This window comes from Lactuca virosa, chromosome 4 (assembly GCF_052849685.1).
Source record: "Lactuca virosa cultivar CGN04683 chromosome 4, Lactuca_virosa_CGN04683_v6, whole genome shotgun sequence".
NCBI classification, from domain to species: domain Eukaryota; kingdom Viridiplantae; phylum Streptophyta; class Magnoliopsida; order Asterales; family Asteraceae; genus Lactuca; species Lactuca virosa.
The window spans coordinates 322399380-322406155 of NC_136429.1; positions in this window are offsets into that span (position 1 = coordinate 322399380).

A 6776-nucleotide genomic window follows, 5' to 3' on the forward strand; every position below is an offset into this window, starting at 1 on the left:
TGTGCCCAGCACAAGTGGTACCAAAACTCCTTCAGGTGAACCGGTCATGGTGTCTAGCGAAACCTCTTCGCTAAAGAGCGAGACGCATGCTCAAAGACCAAAGAAAAAGGCTAACATCCACAAAAATCCAAAACATGTGTTAGACCAAAAACATCAACGAAATTTGAGGTACAAGAAGATTCTCACTGAAAGGAAACAGTTATGGCGGTCTCAAAACCCTAATTACGTTCGCTATGAAAAGCCTTCTAAGTCAAATGAGGAAGGAAAAGAAAACTCCACTTCTCGTGCTCAACATCATGAAAACAACCGAAAGAAGAGTTTCGGTCCTCAGAATCAAAACAACCGAAAACAGAGTTTCGGTCCACAAAGGCACAGCAACCAAACAAGAAGTTTCGGTCCCCGAGATGAGAGAAGCCAAAAGGGTAGTTTCGGTTCTAGACCAACCAGTGAGAGGAACCGAAAGGAAAGTAGTTTCGGCTCTCAACCATGTAAGATCAATGACCGAAAGTTTAACTTTGATCCCAAATCTCATCTCTATCGTTCTCACTGTCATTCACAGAATGATCGAAAGAGAAAAGGAAAGCTCTCTCCAGAAAACGCAAAGAAAACGTCATTTAAACCTGATTTTGAGATCCGAAAGTCTGCCAACGTTAAATTCTCAAATTTAAAAACTACACCTAAAGTACTCAACTCAAATAACATTAAAATTCTGTTGAGTTCGCTCGTTTATCCAAAGAAAAGACCAAAGTCCTCAAGGAAAAGGCTGTTGTATATCAAAAGGTCTAAACGACTCCAAATCAAGTTTATAAAGTTCATGGAGTTACTCAACAACAGACAGCCGAACTGACAACATTAGTAGCAGAAGATAATGCTGATGGCTGTGATGAGTTTTTCTGGTCAGCACCGATTGATAACGCTGATGAAACAGAAGGTTTGTCTAAGAAAACTTCATGGAGAGTAAAAGGAAGGTATGTGGCAGAACCACTTAATGATCCTACACGCTTTGATGTGCCCAGCACAAGTGGTACCAAAACTCCTTCAGGTGAACCGGTCATGGTGTCTAGCGAAACCTCTTCGCTAAAGAGCGAGACTCATGCTCAAAGACCAAAGAAAAAGGCTAACATCCACAAAAATCCAAAACATGTGTTAGACCAAAAACATCAACGAAATTTGAGGTACAAGAAGAATCTCACTGAAAGGAAACAGTTATGGCGGTCTCAAAACCCTAATTACGTTCGCTATGAAAAGCCTTCTAAGTCAAATGAGGAAGGAAAAGAAAACTCCACTTCTCGTGCTCAACATGATGAAAACAACCGCAAGAAGAGTTTCGGTCCTCAGAATCAAAACAACCGAAAACAGAGTTTCGGTCCACAAAGGCACAGCAACCAAACAAGAAGTTTCGGTCCCCGAGATGAGAGAAGCCAAAAGGGTAGTTTCGGTTCTAGACCAACCAGTGAGAGGAACCGAAGGGAAATTAGTTTCGGCTCTCAACCATGTAAGAGCAATGACCGAAAGTTTAACTTTGATCCCAAATCTCATCTCTATCGTTCTCACTGTCATTGACAGAATGATCGAAAGCGAAAAGGAAAGCTCTCTCCAGAAAACGCAAAGAAGACGTCATTTAAACCTGATTTTGAGATCCGAAAGTCTGCCAACGTTAAATTCTCAAATTCAAAAACTCCACCTAAAGTACTCAACTCAAATAACATTAAAATTCTGTTGAGTTCGCTTGTTTATCCAAAGAAAAGACCAAAGTCCTCAAGGAAAAGGCTGTTGTATATCAAAAGGTCCAAACGACTCCAAATCAAGTTTATAAAGTTCATGGAGTTACTCAACAACAGACAGCCGAACTGACAACATTAGTAGCAGAAGATAATGCTGATGGCTGTGATGAGTTTTTCTGGTCAGCACCGATTGATAACGCTGATGAAACAGAAGGTTTGTCTAAGAAAACTTCATGGAGAGTAAAAGGAAGGTATGTGGCAGAACCACTTAATGATCCTACACGCTTTGATGTGCCCAGCACAAGTGGTACCAAAACTCCTTCAGGTGAACCGGTCATGGTGTCTAGCGAAACCTCTTCGCTAAAGAGCGAGACTCATGCTCAAAGACCAAAGAAAAAGGCTAACATCCACAAAAATCCAAAACATGTGTTAGACCAAAAACATCAACGAAATTTAAGGTACAAGAAGAATCTCACTGAAAGGAAACAGTTATGGCGGTCTCAAAACCCTAATTACGTTCGCTATGAAAAGCCTTCTAAGTCAAATGAGGAAGGAAAAGAAAACTCCACTTCTCGTGCTCAACATGATGAAAACAACCGCAAGAAGAGTTTCGGTCCTCAGAATCAAAACAACCGAAAATAGAGTTTCGGTCCACAAAGGCACAGCAACCAAACAAGAAGTTTCGGTCCCCGAGATGAGAGAAGCCAAAAGGGTAGTTTCGGTTCTAGACCAACCAGTGAGAGGAACCGAAGGGAAATTAGTTTCGGCTCTCAACCATGTAAGAGCAATGACCGAAAGTTTAACTTTGATCCCAAATCTCATCTCTATCGTTCTCACTGTCATTGACAGAATGATCGAAAGCGAAAAGGAAAGCTCTCTCCAGAAAACGCAAAGAAGACGTCATTTAAACCTGATTTTGAGATCCGAAAGTCTGCCAACATCAAATTCTCAAATTCAAAAACTCCACCTAAAGTACTCAACTCAAATAACATTAAAATTTTGTTGAGTTCGCTTGTTTATCCAAAGAAAAGACCAAAGTCCTCAAGGAAAAGGCTGTTGTATATCAAAAGGTCCAAACGACTCCAAATCAAGTTTATAAAGTTCATGGAGTTACTCAACAACAGACAGCCGAACTGACAACATTAGTAGCAGAAGATAATGCTGATGGCTGTGATGAGTTTTTCTGGTCAGCACCGATTGATAACGCTGATGAAACAGAAGGTTTGTCTAAGAAAACTTCATGGAGAGTAAAAGGAAGGTATGTGGCAGAACCACTTAATGATCCTACACGCTTTGATGTGCCCAGCACAAGTGGTACCAAAACTCCTTCAGGTGAACCGGTCATGGTGTCTAGCGAAACCTCTTCGCTAAAGAGCGAGACTCATGCTCAAAGACCAAAGAAAAAGGCTAACATCCACAAAAATCCAAAACAGGTGTTAGACCAAAAACATCAACGAATTTTGAGGTACAAGAAGAATCTCACTGAAAGGAAATAGTTTTGGCGATCTCAAAACCCTAATTACGTTCGCTATGAAAAGCCTTCTAAGTCATATGAGGAAGGAAAAGCAAACTCCACTTCTCGTGCTCAACATGATGAAAACAACCGAAAGAAGAGTTTCGGTCCTCAGAATCAAAACAACCGAAAACAGAGTTTCGGTCCACAAAGGCACAGCAACCAAACAAGAAGTTTCGGTCCCCGAGATGAGAGAAGCCAAAAGGGTAGTTTCGGTTCTAGACCAACCAGTGAGAGGAACCGAAGGGAAATTAGTTTCGGCTCTCAACCATGTAAGAGCAATGACCGAAAGTTTAACTTTGATCCCAAATATCATCTCTATCGTTCTCACTGTCATTCACAGATTGATCGAAAGGGAAAAGGAAAGCTCTCTCCAGAAAACGCAAAGAAGATGTCGTTTAAACCTGATTTTAAGACCCGAAAGTCTGCCAATGTCAAATTCTCAAATTCAAAAACTTCACCTAAAGTACTCAACTCAAATAACATCAAAATTCTGTTGAGTTCTCTCGTTTATCTAAAGAAAAGACCAAAGTCTTCAAGGAAAAGGCTGTTGTATATCAAAAGGTCCAAACGACTCCAAATCAAGTTTATAAAGTTCATGGAGTTACTCAACAACAGACAGCCGAACTGACAGCATTAGTAGCAGAAGATAATGTTGATAGATGTGATGAGTTTTTCTGGTCAGCACCGATTGATAACGCTGATGACACAGAAGGTTTGTCTAAGAAAACATCATGGAGAGTAAAAGGAAGGTGTGTGGCAGAACCACTTAATGATCCTACACGCTTTGATGTGCCCAGCACAAGTGGTACCAAAACTCCTTCAGGTGAACCCGTCATGGTGTCTAGCGAAACCTCTTCGCTAAAGAGCGAGACGCATGCTCAAAGACCAAAGAAAAAGGCTAACATCCACAAAAATCCAAAACATGTGTTAGACCAAAAACATCAACGAAATTTCAGGTACAAGAAGAATCTCACTGAAAGGAAACAGTTCTGGCGATCTCAAAACCCTAATTACGTTCGCTATGAAAAGCCTTCTAAGTCAAATGAGGAAGGAAAAGCAAACTCCACTTCTCGTGCTCAACATGATGAGAACAACCGAAAGAAGAGTTTCGGTCCTCAGAATCAAAACAACCGAAAACAGAGTTTCGGTCCACAAAGGCACAACAACCAAACAAGAAGTTTCGGTCCTCAAGATGAGAGAAGCCAAAAGGGTAGTTTCGGTTCTAGACCAACCAGTGAGAGGAACCGAAGGGAAAGTAGTTTCGGCTCTTAACCATGTAAGAGCAATGACCGAAAGTTTAACTTTGATCCCAAATCTCATCTCTATCGTTCTCAATGTCATTCACAGATTGATCGAAAGGGAAAAGGAAAGCTCTCTCCAGAAAACGCAAAGAAGACGTCGTTTAAACCTGAGTTTGAGACCCGAAAGTCTGCCAACGTCAAATTCTCAAATTCAAAAACTCCACCTAAAGTACTCAACTCAAATAACATCAAAGTTTTTACCATAAAAAGAAAAGATGAAACAACCTTAATAAAAAGAACCTTTTTAGTTTATGTTTCTCTTACAACTCCCTGTTCTGTAAAAGGCTCACAAGGACCCAAGAAGCTTTGGGTTCCTATATCTACTTAATTTTTTGCAGGTTATACGTGACGAGCAGTTTGACGATGAATGGTACATAGACAGTGGCTGCTCGTGTCACATGACAGGAAGAAGGGAAGAGCTGAGGGAGTTTCGGTCCCTTACAAATGGTGGAAGTGTCAAGTATGGTAATAATTCTTTTGGCACGATTAAAGGTTATGGTATGATCACCAATGGCGATTTCTCGATACGAAAAGTGGCGTACGTTGAAGGTTTACAACACAACCTTATCAGTGTTTCTCAACTGGTGGTTGGTACCGGGTTAAAAGTTTCATTCGATGACGATGGCTCAGAGATTATTGAAAAGAAGACAAACAATATTTTGCTGAAATCGAAGCGAAAAGGAGAGATGTACCCTCTGAATCTCAATCCCATATGAGGGAAACCATCAATCTGCTTACTAACGAAGGCTCATTCAAACGAAAGTTGGCTTTGGCACCGAAGACTCTCCCATCTCAATTTTAAGGACATCAACAAACTGGTGCTTGGGGATCATGTTCGAGGTCTTCCTGTTCTGAAGTTCGATAAAGAACACTTGTGTGCTGCATGTGAAATGGGAAAGCAAAGTCGACAGAGTCATCCTTCTCGACTAAACACAAAAGTTATTGAACCACTTGAATTACTTCACATTGATTTATGTGGTCCATCTTCAATCGAAAGCATTGGCGGTAACAAGTATATACTTGCCATTATGGATGACTTCTCTCGCTTTACTTGGGTGTTCTTTTTGAAGCAGAAATCAGAGGCCACTCCCAAACTTAAACTCTTTATCAAGCAGATAGAAGTTCAACTATGAAAGGTAGTTCGCAACATAAGAAGCGACAACGGGTTGGAGTTCAAGAACAAAGACTTTGAAGATTTTCTTGCAGAGAAGGGAACAACTCACAACTTCTCGGCTCCGTATACTCCACAACAGAATGGAATTGTCGAAAGGCGTAACCGATCTTTATGTGAAGCAGCCCGAACCATGCTGAGCTTCGCTTCTCTTCCTCTATATTTCTGGACTGATGCCATTGCTGCTGCGTGTTTTACACAAAACAGATCTTATCTCAACAAACGTTTCTCCATCACTCCCTATGAGATCTTGAACAACCGAAAGCCTAATGTAAAGTTTTTCCATGTGTTCGGTTAAAGATGATTCGTCTTCAATTCAAAGGAGCACCGAAACAAGTTCCATGTCAAAGCTGACGAAGGAATCTTTCTGGGTTATTCCTTAACCTCCAAAGCATATAAGGTTCTCAACAAGCGTTCAAAAAAAATAGAGGAGATCTATTATGTTACCTTCGATGATAACTACGTTAAGAAACTAAAGACAACCGAAGGCTCTGTGGAGGAAATATTTCCAATCTCTGGTCAAGTTACGTTACCCATTTCAAACCTCTTTGAGCAGTACATGCTGGTATTTGATGAACCAGAAAAGTCTATTCTCTCTGAATCTGAAGCTGCAGACAACAAGGTAGATAACTTGAAGAAGATAATCGATGATGTTGCGAAGAAAATGGCAGAAGAACAACCGGTAACAACCAAACAGCCAGACTCAAGCGAACCTCCAAAAGATAGTTCTCATATTCAGGGGGAGGGTTCGTCCTTTCCACATAACCAAGATTCACCATTCCAGGGGGAGATCTCATCATCATTCATTCCAACCGAAAGTCAAGTCCATGGGGAGAATTCTGAGCCTGAAGCTGAGGAAGTATCATCATTCGAGGGGGAGAATGCGAATACAAACGATGATGATATTCAGTCAGAATTTGAAGAAGAAGTGAATGATGAACTGGATCCCTCATATGATCCTAATTACCCTCCTCTCACCAAATGGACCAAAGATCATCCACAAACACAAATTATTGGTGATTCGACAGAAAAGGTTCTCACACGATCACAACTGAAAGCGAAAC